We start from the raw sequence: 16,194 nt of genomic DNA, 5'->3' as shown, positions 1-16,194 counted from the left end.
CAGAGCTTAGGGCCTGGGCAGCTGAAGGCACGGCCGCCAATGGTGGGATGAGGGAAATCGGGGATGGCCAAGATACCAGAATTAGAGGAGCCCAGAGATCTGGGAGGGTTGTAGGGCTGGAGGAGGTTACAGAGATATGGAGGGGCGAGGCCGTGGAGGGATTTGAAAACGATGATAAGAATTTCAAAATCGAGGTGCTGGCGGACCGGGAGCCAATGTAGGTCAGCGAGCACAGGGATGATGGGTGAACGGGACTTGGTGCGAGTTAGGATATGGGCAGAGAGTTTTGGATGGCCTGAAGTTTATGGAGGGTGCAAGGTGGGAGGCCGGCCAGGAGAGCATTGGATTGGTCAAGTCTGGAGGCAACAAAGACATGGATGGGTTTCAGCAGCAGTTGAGCTGAGGCAGGGCAGAGACGGGCGATGTTACGGAGGTGGAAGTAGGAGGTCTTGGATGCAGCAGATATGTGGTCGGAAGCTCATCTCAGGGTCAAATACGAACAGTCTGGTTCAGCCTCAGACAGTGGCCAAGGAGAGGGATGGAGTCGGTGCCTAGGGAACAGAATTTGTGGCAGGGACCCAAGACAATGGCTTCGGTCTCCACAATATTTAGTTGGAAGAAATATCTGCTCATCCAGTACTGGATGTTGGACAAGCAGCGTGACAAATCAGAGAGAGTGGAGGGTGGTGGTGAGGTAGAGCTGGGTGTCATCAGTGTACATGTGGAACCTGATGTGTTTTCAGATGATGTATGTGGATAAGAAATAGGAGGCGACCAAGGATAGATCTTTGGGGGACCCCAGAGGTAACGGTGTGAGAGCAGGAAGAGAAGCCATTTCAGGTGATTCTCTGGCTACAGCTGGATGGACAAGAAAGGAACCAAGTGAGGGCAGTCCCACCCAGCTGGACGACGGAGGAGAGGTGTTGGAGGAGGATGGTGTGGTCAACCGTGTCAAAGGCTGCAGACAGGTCAAGAAGGATGAGGAGGGAGAGTTTACCACGGTCACAGACACTGAGGATGTCATTTGTGACATTGATAAGGGTCTGTGACAGTGGCGGAAACCTGATTGGTGGGTGTAAGAGTTGTTTAAATCTTACTTGTCCACTCGGTAGCAATTAAATAAAATAGTTCGGGCCACTGTACTCGATAGAGATAGTTTCATTGACCTGCTTAAACATAAGTGCTACTATCAACTACAAGCAATGCTTAACGCACAATACTACTACAAGCAATAACATGATACGCTACTTCTAAATTCTAAAAAAAAAAGTTATGTTTTTAATATTCTCTCTCTCTCTCTCTGCCATTTGGGTCTCTTTCTGTCTGTCTGTGTAATTGACACAATGTATATCCAGTGTACTGGGACGTGCTGTTCTCCGTGACTGGCCTGTTTGAACAACAACGACACCTTTTGATTGGTGTGATGCTGTCCCAGCCTAGTATAAGATATGCGATTTGAGAACCTTTTCACTCATTCACCTGACGAAGGGGATAATCTCCGAAAGCTTGTGATTTTAAAATAAATTTGTTGGACTATAACCTGGTGTTGTAAGATTCCTTACATTTCTCTAAATTACAAGCAGTAATCGAAACATATAACAAAAGCCTTTAAAGACACAGGGAAATTAAAATTATACTTTATCTGAATAATGAAATCTAGATCTGTTCAGACATATTTAAAATCTCATCCAATTAAAAGATTTTAAAGGGTGATTTTAGAAACTTGGGAATTCCAGGATACTTTCCTCATTGTTTTTGTCCACACTTTGTGAGATCAGCCCTTCCTTTAACGGCACCTTAACTCCCTGTTTGAAACTCCCAGAAACTGGGCTGCCAACTGGGCAGGAGTGGAAGACCAACATATGGGGTTAGAATTGGTGGAGCCTCCTGTTGAATCGATGGGTGAGTCTCGGTTGTTGTGGGTGTGCTGATGGGAGAGGAGCCAAGTCCTGAAAGTACGTACACGGCCGCACGTATCGCAATGGGAGCCCGGTGAGGTGGAGAGAGGAGTCGCAGCCAGATCTCACAACCCCAAATTCAGTCACAGCCGCCCGGCAGACGTGACACCATCACGATCTGTGAGTGCTGCATCTTCCCAAGTGTCGGGGTTAATGTGGCCAGAGTTCAAGGTGGCCTTCAGTGTTCTAATATTATTAGGAGTGAGAGAATAGGTAAGAATGGAGGAGGAGGGTTGGTGATATTGGGGAAGGAGCAATTCCATCTGTCGGGAAGATTGATGTTCGCAAAAGAGGTGTGGACAGAGCCAATTGGTTAGAGATCAAAGATAAAAAGGGATTGTTACATTGATGGGGTTGTACTACAGACCCCTAGGTGGGGGAGGAGGGCACTGCGCAAGAGACCAAACCCACAGAGGGTCTTCAGGAATCACTTCTCCAACCTGAACTCCACAAAAACAACAACAACTTGCATTTATATAGCACCTTTAACGTAGTAAAATGTCCCAAGTCGCTTCACAGCAGCGATTTGACACCAAGCCACATGAGGAGGTATTCGGGCAGGTGACCAAAACCTTGGTCAAAGAGGCAGGTTTTAAGGAGCGTCTTAAAGGAGAGAGAGGTGGAGGTGGAGAGGTTTAGGGAGGGAATTCCAGAGCTTAGGGCCTAGACGGCTGAAGGCACGGCCGCCAATGGTGGAGCGACTGAAATCTAGGATGCACAAGAGACAAGAATTGGATGAGCGCAGAGATCTTGGAGGGTTGTAGGGCTGAAGGAGGTTACAGAGATAGGGAGAGGGGCGAGGCCATGGAGGGATTTGAAAACATGAATGAGGATTTTAAAATTGATACGTTCCCGGACCGGGAGCCAATGTAGGTCAGCGATCACAGGGGTGATGGGAGAACGGGACTTGGTGCAAGTTAGCACAGGGTAACAGAGTTTTGGATGAGCTCAAGCATATAGAGGGTGGAAGATGGGAGGCCGGCCAGGAGAGCATTGGAATAGTTGAGTCTAGAGGTAACAAAAGCATGGAGGGTTTCAGCAGCAGATGAGCTGAGGCGGGGGCAGAGAGGGACGATGTTATGGAGGTGGAAGTAGGCGGTCTTGGTGGTGGACCAGAAATGGGGTCGGAAGCTGATCTCAGGGTCACTGAGGAGCAATGTCTCAGGCACCTTCGTTTCACCAAGGAGACTGTCACTGAGCTATATCACCTGCTGCAGTCACAACTCGAGCCTTGAACCAGGATATGGACAGCCCTATCAAGGTTACTGTGGCCGTTAACTTTTGTGCCATGGGCTTCATCGTCGCTGGGTTAAAATCCTGGCACTCTCTAACTAACAGCACTGTGGGAACACCTTCACCACACGGACTGCAGAGGTTTGAGAAGAAGGCCGACCACCACCTTCTCACGGGTAAATAGGGATAGGCAATAAATGCCGGCCTTTCTACAAACACCCACATCCTGAGAATGAGTTAAAAAAGGGATTTACCGGCCAGTTAGTTTAATATCTGTGGTAGGGACATTTTTGTAATCTATAATTAAAGATGAAATTACTAAATATGTGCATGAAGAGAAAATAATTAGAAGAAGCCAACATGGATTTCAGAAAGGGAGATCGTGCTTGACAAACCTGATTGAGTTCTTTGAGGAGGTGACAGATCTGGTGGATAGTGAAATGCAGTGGATGCGGTGTACATGGACTATCAGAAAGCCTTTGACAAGGTACCACACAGGAGACTATTGAAGAAGATTAAGGTGTATCGAATTAGTCTTTAAGTCTTTAAGTTTATTTTTGTTAAGTTTAGTTAATAACATAATAAATTGAGGCATGGCAGGGCAGCCCCATCGAATGCAAGGCCTGCGCCATGTGGGAACTCCAGGACGCTTCCCGTGTCCTGGACAACCACGTGCGCAGGAAGTGTCGTCAGCTGGAGGAGATCGAACTCCCAATTTCGGAGTTTGAGCAACAGCTGGCCTCACTGCAGTGTATCCGTGAGGCTGAGAGCTACATGGATAGCACGTTTCAGGAGGTGGTCACCCCGCAGCTTAAGAGAGTGCAGGCAGAGGGACTGGGTGACCGCCAGACAGACAAGGAGGACCAGGCAGGTAGTGCAGGAGTCCCCAGAGGGCATCTCACTCTCTAACCAGTATTCAGTTCTGAATAGTGGTGAGGGCCAGGGTTCCTCTGGGGAGTGCAGCCAGAGCCAAGTCCACAGCATCATGGGTGGCTCAGCTGTACAGGGGGGAGGACAAAGGTCAGGGGAGCGATAGTGATAGGGGATTCTATAGTTAGGGGAACAGATAGGCATTTCTGCGGCCACAGACGAGATTCCAGGATGGTGTGTTCCCTCCCTGGTGCCAGGGTCAAGGATGTCACCGAGCAGCTGCAGAACATTCTGGAGAGGGAAGGTGAACAGCCAAAGGTCATAGCCCATATCGGTACCAGCGACATAGGTAGAAAGAGGGATGAGGTCCTGCAGGCAGATTTTAAGGAGTTAGGAAAGAGATTAATAAGCAGGTCCTCAAAGGTAGTAATCTCTGGATTACTCCTGGAGCCACGAGCTAGTGAGTATAGAAATAGGAGGGTAGAGCAGATGAATGCATGGCTGGAGAGATGGTGCAGGAGGGAGGGCTTTAGATTCCTGGGGTATTGGGGACGGATTTGGGGGATGTGGGAACTGTACAGGCCGGACGGGTTGCCTCTCAACAGGGCCAGGACCGATATCCTCGTGGGGAGGTTTGCTAGTGCTGTTGGGGAGGGTTTAAACTAGCTTGGCAGGGGGATGGGAACCTGAGCGTAGATTCAGAAGGGAGAGAAGCTGGAAATGGGAGGCAGAAAATTAGTCAGTGAATTTGGAAGGCAGAAGAAACAAAGGTTCGAAACTAGACAACGAAGGAGTTTGGCAGTGCTTAATGGTATATAGCTATTGAGGAGTAGAGTGACTAAGGCAGATGAGCTCAGGGCACAGATAGACACGTGAAAGTACGATATCTTAACTATTACTGAAACATGGCTTAAAGAGGGTCAGGAATGGCAGCTCAATGTTCCTGGTTACAGGGTTTTCAGACGAGATAGAGAGGGGGATATAAAAGGAGGGGGAGGGGGTGGCAATATTGGTTAAAGAAGCAATTACGTCTGTGAGGAGGGATTATATGTTACAAGGATCAGCAAATGAGGCCATAAGGGTTGAGCAAAGGAACAAAAAAGGGGCAGTCACACTGCTGGGAGTGTACTATAGACCCCCCAAACAGTCAGGGGGAGATAGAGGAGCAAATATGTAGGCAAATTTCTGAGAAGTGCAAAAACAATAGGGCAGTAATAGTAGGGGGTTTCAACTACCCGAATATTAACTGGGACACAAACAGTGTGAAGGTACAGAGGATGCAGAATTCTTAAAATGGTTTCAGGAGAACTTTTTTAGCCAGTGCATAGCAAGCCCAACAATGGGGGAAGGGGCAGTTCTGGATTTAGTTTTAGGGATTGAAGCTGGGCAGGTGGAAGGAGTATCAGTGGGAGAGCTTTTTGGTGGTAGTGATCATAATTCAGTCAGATTTAGCGTAGTTATGGAAAAGGACAGAGATAGAACAGGAGTAAAAGTTCTCAATTGGGGTAAGACTAATTTTACTAAGCTAAGAAGTGATTTAGCCAAAGTGGACTGGAAACAGCTACTTGAAGGTAAATCAGTGTCAGAGCAGTGGGAGGCATTCAAGGGGGAGATTCAAGGGGTTCAGAGTAAACATGTTCCCACAAAGAGAAAGGGTGGAGCTGCCAAATCTAGAGCCCCCCTGGATAACAAGGAGCACACAGGGTAAGATAAGGCAAAAAAGGGAAGCTTATGTCAGACACCGAGAACTCAATACAGCAGAAAGTTATGAAAATAAAAAGGAAATTAAGAAAGCAAAGAGAGGGCATGAAAAAATACTGGCAAGTAAAATTAAGGAAAACTCAAAGGTGTTTTATAAATACATAAAGAACAAGAGGATAACTAAGGAAAGAGTAGGGCCGATGAGACCAAAGAGGTAAACTATGTGTGGAGGCGGAAGATGTTGGTGTGGTTGTTAATGAATGCTTTGCGTCTGTCTTCACAAAAGAGAGGGATGATGCAGAGATTGTAGTTAAGGAGGAGGAGTGTGAAATATTGGTTGGGATAAACATAGTGAGAGAGGAAGTATTAAGGGGTTTAGTATCTTTGAAAGTAGATAAATCGCCAGGCCCGGATGAAATGTGTCCCAGGCTGTTAAAAGAAGCAAGGGAGGAAATAGCGGAGGCTCTGATCATCATTTTCCAATCCTCTCTGGATACAGGCGTGGTGTCAGGGGATTGGAGGACTGCTAACTTTGTACCGTTGTTTATAAAGGGAGAAAGAGATAGACCGAGTAATTATAGGCCAATCAGTCTAACCTCGGTGATGGGCAAATTATTGCAATCAATTCTGAGGGATAGCATAAATCGTCATTTAGAAATGCACGGGTTAACCAAGGTCAGTCAGCATGGATTTGTTAAGGGAAGGTTGTGTCTGACTAATTTGATTGAATTTTTTTGAGGAGGTAACAAGGAGGGTCGATGAGGGTAGCGCATTTGATGTAGTCTACATGGATTTTAGCAAGGTTTTTGACAAGGTCCCACATGGCATACTGGTCAAAAAAGTAAAAGCCCATGGATCCAAGAGAAAGTGGCATGTTGGATCCAAAATTGGCTCAGTGGCAGGAAGCTAAGGGTAATGGTTGATGGATGTTTTTGCGCGTGGAAGGCTGTTTCCAGTGGGGACCCGCAGGGCTCAGTACTCGGTCCCTTGCTTTTGTGGTGTATATTAATGATTTGGATTTGAATGTGGGGGGCTTGATCAAGAAGTTTGTAGATGATAAAAAAATTGTCCGTGTGGTTGATAGTGAGGAGGAAAGCTGTAGACTGCAGGAAGATATCAATGGACTGGTCAGGTGGGCAGAAAAGTGGCAAATGGAATTCAATCCAGAGAAGTGTGAGGTAATGCATTTGGAGAGGGCAAACAAGGCAAGGGAGCACACAATAAATGGGAGGATACTGAGAGGTGTAGAGGAACAAAGGGACCTTGGAGTGCATGTCCACAGATCCCTGAAGATAGCAGGACAGGCTGGGGTTGTTTTCTTTAGAACAAAGGAGGCTGAGAGGAGATTTAATTGAGGTATATAAAATTATGACAGGACTAGATAGAGTGGATTGGGAGGACCTATTTCCCTTAGCAGAGGAGTCAGTGACCAGGGGGCAGAGATTTAAAGTAATTGGTAGAAGGATTACAGGGCACCTGAGGAGAATTTTTTTCACCCAGAGGATCTGAAACTCACTGCCTGAAAGGGTGGTAGAGGCAGAAAACCTCAACTCATTTAAAAAGTACTTGGATATGCACTTGAATTGCTGTAACCTAAAGGGTTACGGATCAAATGCTGCAAAGTGGGATTCAGCTGGATCGCTCTTTTTTGGCCAGCACAGAAACGATGGGCCGAATGGACTCCTCCTGTTCCATAACTTTCTCTGATTCTTTGATTCTATGAATTGGGGGAGGGTAACAACTTGGTTTAGAAGGGAGAAAACAGAGAGTCAGAGATCAAGGTAGTTTCTTGCAGTGTTTGGAAGGGGGTATGGTGTCCCACAGGGTGAAGTTTGGGACCACTTCTGTTCACTGTGTACATAAATCGACAGACAACAATAAAATAGGAGGCTTCGTAAATAATTCTGAGGACCAAAGATGGTGGCATGGGTACAAAGGTGGCAGGTGGAATTCAATGTCAGTAAATGGGAGGTGGTATATTTAGGTAAAAAGACAAATAATATTTATATTTTGAATGGCATAAAGTTATGGGTGAACAGAGGGATTTGGGGGTTTAGGTTCACAAGACATTAAAAGCAACACCTTAAATAGATAAGGCCATAAAAAAACGAATGGAACACTGGGTTTCATGGTAAGAGGTATAGAATATAAAATTCAAAATGGTCCTTGGGGAACATACAATCATCTCCATTACAGCCCTTGGGGAAAACACTGTGATACAGTCCTTGGGGAACATACTGTGATACAGTCCTTGGGGAACACACTGTGATACAGTCCATGGGGAACATTCTGTGATACAGCCCTTGGGGAACACACTGTGATACAGTCCTTGGGGAACACACTGTGATACAGTCCATGGGGAACACACTGTGATACAGTCCTTGGGGAACACACTGTGATACAGTCCATGGGGAAAACACTGTGATACAGTCCATGGGGAAAACACTGTGATACAGTCCATGGGGAACACACTGTGATACAATCCTTGGAGAACACACTGTGATACAGTCCATGGGGAACACACTGTGATACAGTCCTTGGGGAACACACTGTGATACAGTCCATGGGGAACATACTGTGATACAGTCCATGGGGAACATACTGTGATACAGTCCATGGAGAACACACTGTGATACAGTCGATGGGGAACACACTGTGATACAGTCCATGGGGAACACACTGTGATACAGTCCATGGAGAACACACTGTGATACAGTCCTTGGAGAACACACTGTGATACAGTCCATGGGGAACACACTGTGATACAGTCCTTGGGGAACATACTGTGATACAGTCCATGGGGAACACACTGTGATACAGTCCATGGGGAACACACTGTGATACAGTCCATGGGGAACACACTGTGATACAGTCCATGGGGAACACACTGTGATACAGTCCTTGGGGAACACACTGTGATACAGTCCATGGGGAACATACTGTGATACAGTCCATGGAGAACATACTGTGATACAGTCCTTGGAGAACACACTGTGATACAGTCCATGGGGAACACACTGTGATACAGTCCTTGGGGAACATACTGTGATACAGTCCTTGGGGAACACACTGTGATACAGTCCATGGGGAACACACTGTGATACAGTCCTTGGAGAACACACTGTGATACAGTCCATGGGGAACACACTGTGATACAGTCCATGGGGAACACACTGTGATACAGTCCTTGGGGAACATACTGTGATACAGTCCATGGGGAACACACTGTGATACAGTCCATGGGGAACACACTGTGATACAGTCCATGGGGAACACACTGTGATACAGTCCATGGGGAACACACTGTGATACAGTCCATGGGGAACACACTGTGATACAGTCCTTGGGGAACATACTGTGATACAGTCCATGGGGAACACACTGTGATACAGTCCTTGGAGAACACACTGTGATACAGTCCATGGGGAACACACTGTGATACAGTCCATGGAGAACACACTGTGATACAGTCCATGGGGAACACACTGTGATACAGTCCATGGGGAACACACTGTGATACAGTCCATGGGGAACACACTGTGATACAGTCCTTGGGGAACACACTGTGATACAGTCCATGGGGAACACACTGTGATACATTCCATGGGGAACACACTGTGATACAGTCCATGGGGAACACACTGTGATACAGTCCATGGAGAACACACTGTGATACAGTCCTTGGGGAACACACTGTGATACAGTCCATGGGGAACACACTGTGATACAGTCCATGGGGAACACACTGTGATACAGTCCATGGGGAACACACTGTGATACAGTCCTTGGGGAACACACTGTGATACAGTCCATGGAGAACACACTGTGATACAGTCCTTGGGGAACACACTGTGATACAGTCCTTGGGGAACACACTGTGATACAGTCCTTGGGGAACACACTGTGATACAGTCCATGGGGAACACACTGTGATACAGTCCATGGGGAACACACTGTGATACAGTCCATGGAGAACACACTGTGATACAGTCCATGGGGAACACACTGTGATACAGTCCATGGGGAACACACTGTGATACAGTCCATGGGGAACACACTGTGATACAGTCCATGGAGAACACACTGTGAAACAGTCCATTGGGAACATACTCTGATACAGTCCTTGGAGAACACACTGTGATACAGTCCATGGGGAACACACTGTGATACAGTCCATGAAGAACACACTGTGATACAGTCCATGGGGAACACACTGTGATACAGTCCTTGGGGAACACACTGTGATACAGTCCATGGGGAACACACTGTGATACAGTCGTTGGGGAACACACTGTGATACAGTCCATGGAGAACACACTGTGATACAGTCCATGGGGCACACACTGTGATACAGTCCATGGGGAACACACTGTGATACAGTCCATGGAGAACACACTGTGATACAGTCCATGGGGAACACACTGTGATACAGTCCATGGGGAACACACTGTGATACAGTCCTTGGAGAACACACTGTGATACAGTCCATGGGGAACACACTGTGATACAGTCCATGGGGAACACACTGTGATACAGTCCTTGGGGAACATACTGTGATACAGTCCATGGGGAACACACTGTGATACAGTCCATGGGGAACACACTGTGATACAGTCCATGGGGAACACACTGTGATACAGTCCATGGGGAACACACTGTGATACAGTCCATGGGGAACACACTGTGATACAGTCCTTGGGGAACATACTGTGATACAGTCCATGGGGAACACACTGTGATACAGTCCTTGGAGAACACACTGTGATACAGTCCATGGGGAACACACTGTGATACAGTCCATGGAGAACACACTGTGATACAGTCCATGGGGAACACACTGTGATACAGTCCATGGGGAACACACTGTGATACAGTCCATGGGGAACACACTGTGATACAGTCCTTGGGGAACACACTGTGATACAGTCCATGGGGAACACACTGTGATACATTCCATGGGGAACACACTGTGATACAGTCCATGGGGAACACACTGTGATACAGTCCATGGAGAACACACTGTGATACAGTCCTTGGGGAACACACTGTGATACAGTCCATGGGGAACACACTGTGATACAGTCCATGGGGAACACACTGTGATACAGTCCATGGGGAACACACTGTGATACAGTCCTTGGGGAACACACTGTGATACAGTCCATGGAGAACACACTGTGATACAGTCCTTGGGGAACACACTGTGATACAGTCCTTGGGGAACACACTGTGATACAGTCCTTGGGGAACACACTGTGATACAGTCCATGGGGAACACACTGTGATACAGTCCATGGGGAACACACTGTGATACAGTCCATGGAGAACACACTGTGATACAGTCCATGGGGAACACACTGTGATACAGTCCATGGGGAACACACTGTGATACAGTCCATGGGGAACACACTGTGATACAGTCCATGGAGAACACACTGTGAAACAGTCCATTGGGAACATACTCTGATACAGTCCTTGGAGAACACACTGTGATACAGTCCATGGGGAACACACTGTGATACAGTCCATGAAGAACACACTGTGATACAGTCCATGGGGAACACACTGTGATACAGTCCTTGGGGAACACACTGTGATACAGTCCATGTGGAACACACTGTGATACAGTCGTTGGGGAACACACTGTGATACAGTCCATGGAGAACACACTGTGATACAGTCCATGGGGCACACACTGTGATACAGTCCATGGGGAACACACTGTGATACAGTCCATGGAGAACACACTGTGATACAGTCCATGGGGAACACACTGTGATACAGTCCATGGAGAACACACTGTGATACAGTCCATGGGGAACACACTGTGATACAGTCCATGGGGAACACACTGTGATACAGTCCATGGAGAACACACTGTGATACAGTCCATGGGGAACACACTGTGATGCAGTCCATGGGGAACACACTGTGATACAGTCCATGGGGAACACACTGTGATACAGTCCATGGAGAACACACTGTGATACAGTCCATGGAGAACACACTGTGATACAGTCCTTGGGGAACACACTGTGATACAGTCCATGGAGAACACACTGTGATACAGTCCATGGAGAACACACTGTGATACAGTCCATGGGGAACACACTGTGATACAGTCCTTGGGGAACACACTGTGATACTGTCCATGGAGAACACACTGTGATACAGTCCATGGGGAACATACTGTGATACAGTCCATGGGGAACACACTGTGATACAGTCCATGGAGAAAACACTGTGATACAGTCCTTGGGGAACATACTGTGATACAGTCCTTGGGGAACATACTTTGATACAGTCCATGGGGAACACACTGTGATACAGTCCATGGGGAACATACTGTGATACTGTCCATGGAGAACACACTGTGATACAGTCCATGGGGAACACACTGTGATACAGTCCATGGGGAACACACAGTGATACAGTCCATGGGGAACATACTGTGATACAGTCCATGGGGAACATACTGTGATACAGTCCTTGGGGAACATACTGTGATAAAGTCCATGGGGAACACACTGTGATACAGTCCTTGGGGAACATACTGTGATACAGTCCATGGGGAACACACTGTGATACAGTCCTTGGGGAACACACTGTGATACAGTCCATGGGGAACATACTGTGATACAGTCCTTGGGGAACATACTGTGATACAGTCCATGGGGAACACACTGTGATACAGTCCTTGGGGAAAACACTGTGATACAGTCCTTGGGGAACACACTGTGATACAGTCCTTGGGGAACACACTGTGATACAGTCCATGGGGAACACACTGTGATACAGTCCATGGAGAACACACTGTGATACAGTCCTTGGGGAAAACACTGTGATACAGTCCATGGAGAACACACTGTGATACAGTCCTTGGGGAACACACTGTGATACAGTCCTTGGGGAACACACTGTGATACAGTCCTTGGGGAACACTCTGTGATACAGCCCTTGGGGAACACAGTGTGATACAGTCCTTGGGGAACAATCTGTGATACAGCCCTTGGGGAACACACTGTGATACAGTCCATGGGGAACACTCTGTGATACAGTCCATGAGGAACACACTGTGATACAGTCCATGGGGAACACACTGTGATACAGTCCATGGGGAACACACTGTGATACAGTCCATGGGGAAAACAATGTGATACAGTCCTTGGGGAACACACTGTGATACAGTTCATGGGGAACACTCTGTGATACAGTCCATGGGGAACACACTGTGATACAGTCCATGGGGAACACACTGTGATACAGTCCATGGAGAACACACTGTGATACAGTCCATGGGGAACACACTGTGATACAGCCCTTGGGGAACACACTGTGATACAGTCCATGGGGAACACACTGTGATACAGTCCATGGAGAACACACTGTGATACAGTCCATGGGGAACACACTGTGATACAGTCCATGGAGAACACACTGTGATACAGTCCATGGAGAACACACTGTGATACAGTCCATGGGGAACACACTGTGATACAGTCCATGGGGAAAACACTGTGATACAGCCCTTGGGGAACACACTGTGATACAGTCCATGGAGAACACACTGTGATACAGTCCATGGGGAAAACACTGTGATACAGCCCTTGGGGAACACACTGTGATACAGTCCTTGGGGAACACACTGTGATACAGTCCATGGGGAACACACTGTGATACAGCCCTTGGGGAACACACTGTGATACAGTCCATGGGGAACACACTGTGATACAGTCCATGGAGAACACACTGTGATACAGTCCTTGGGGAAAACACTGTGATACAGTCCATGGAGAAAACACTGTGATACAGTCCATGGGGAACACACTGTGATACAGTCCTTGGGGAACACACTGTGATACAGTCCATGGGGAACACACTGTGATACAGTCCATGGAGAAAACACTGTGATACAGTCCATGGGGAACACACTGTGATACAGTCCATGGGGAACACACTGTGATACAGTCCATGGAGAAAACACTGTGATACAGTCCATGGGGAACACACTGTGATACAGTCCAAGGGGAACACACTGTGATACAGCCCTTGGGGAACACACTGTGAAATAGTCCATGGGGAACACACTGTGATACAGTCCATGGAGAACACACTGTGATACAGTCCTTGGGGAAAACACTGTGATACAGTCCATGGGGAAAACACTGTGATACAGTCCATGGAGAACACACTGTGATACAGTCATTGGGGAAAACACTGTGATACAGTCCTTGGGGAACATACTGTGATACAGTCCATGGAGAACACACAGTGATACAGTCCATGGGGAACACACTGTGATACAGTCCATGGGGAACACACTGTGATACAGTCAATGGGGAACACACTGTGATACAGTCCTTGGGGAACATTCTGTGATACAGTCCTTGGGGAACACACTGTGATACAGTCCATGGGGAACACACTGTGATACAGTCCTTGGGGAACATACTGTGATACAGTCCATGGAGAACACACAGTGATACAGTCCATGGGGAACACACTGTGATACAGTCCATGGGGAACACACTGTGATACAGTCAATGGAGAACATACTGTGATACAGTCCTTGGGGAACATACTGTGATACAGTCCTTGGGGAACATTCTGTGATACAGTCCTTGGGGAACACAATGTGATACAGTCCATGGAGAACACACTTTGATACAGTCCTTGGGGAACACACTGTGATACAGTCCATGGGGAACATACTGTGATACAGTCCATGGGGAACACACTGTGATACAGTCCATGGAGAACACACTGTGATACAGTCCATGGAGAACACACTGTGATACAGTCCTTGGGGAACACACTGTGATACAGTCCATGGGGAACACAGTGTGATACAGTCCTTGGGGAACACACTGTGATACAGTCCATGGGGAACATTCTGTGATACAGTCCTTGGGGAACACACTGTGATACAGTCCATGGAGAACACACTGTGATACAGTCCATGGGGAACACACTGTGATACAGTCCATGGGGAAAACACTGTGATACAGCCCTTGGGGAACACACTGTGATACAGTCCATGGAGAACACACTGTGATACAGTCCATGGGGAAAACACTGTGATACAGCCCTTGGGGAACACACTGTGATACAGTCCTTGGGGAACACACTGTGATACAGTCCATGGGGAACACACTGTGATACAGCCCTTGGGGAACACACTGTGATACAGTCCATGGGGAACACACTGTGATACAGTCCATGGAGAACACACTGTGATACAGTCCTTGGGGAAAACACTGTGATACAGTCCATGGAGAAAACACTGTGATACAGTCCATGGGGAACACACTGTGATACAGTCCATGGGGAACACACTGTGATACAGTCCATGGAGAAAACACTGTGATACAGTCCATGGGGAACACACTGTGATACAGTCCATGGGGAACACACTGTGATACAGTCCATGGAGAAAACACTGTGATACAGTCCATGGGGAACACACTGTGATACAGTCCATGGGGAACACACTGTGATACAGCCCTTGGGGAACACACTGTGATACAGTCCATGGGGAACACACTGTGATACAGTCCATGGAGAACACACTGTGATACAGTCCTTGGGGAAAACACTGTGATACAGTCCATGGGGAAAACACTGTGATACAGTCCATGGAGAACACACTGTGATACAGTCATTGGGGAAAACACTGTGATACAGTCCTTGGGGAACATTCTGTGATACAGTCCTTGGGGAACATTCTGTGATACAGTCCATGGGGAACACACTGTGATACAGTCCTTGGGGAACATTCTGTGATACAGTCCTTGGGGAACACACTGTGATACAGTCCATGGGGAACACACTGTGATACAGTCCTTGGGGAACATACTGTGATACAGTCCATGGAGAACACACAGTGATACAGTCCATGGGGAACACACTGTGATACAGTCCATGGGGAACACACTGTGATACAGTCAATGGAGAACATACTGTGATACAGTCCTTGGGGAACATACTGTGATACAGTCCTTGGGGAACATTCTGTGATACAGTCCTTGGGGAACACACTGTGATACAGTCCATGGAGAACACACTGTGATACAGTCCTTGGGGAACACACTGTGATACAGTCCATGGGGAACATACTGTGATACAGTCCATGGGGAACACACTGTGATACAGTCCATGGAGAACACACTGTGATACAGTCCATGGAGAACACACTGTGATACAGTCCTTGGGGAACACACTGTGATACAGTCCATGGGGAACACAGTGTGATACAGTCCTTGGGGAACACACTGTGATACAGTCCATGGGGAACATTCTGTGATACAGTCCTTGGGGAACACACTGTGATACAGTCCATGGAGAACACAGTGTGATACAGTCCTTGGGGAACACACTGTGATACAGTCCATGGGGAACATTCTGTGATACAGTCCTTGGGGAACACACTGTG

Source organism: Heptranchias perlo, chromosome 15 (assembly GCF_035084215.1).
Source record: "Heptranchias perlo isolate sHepPer1 chromosome 15, sHepPer1.hap1, whole genome shotgun sequence".
NCBI classification, from domain to species: domain Eukaryota; kingdom Metazoa; phylum Chordata; class Chondrichthyes; order Hexanchiformes; family Hexanchidae; genus Heptranchias; species Heptranchias perlo.
The sequence above is the reverse complement of the archived record's forward strand: the minus strand, read 5'-3'. Positions refer to the sequence as shown.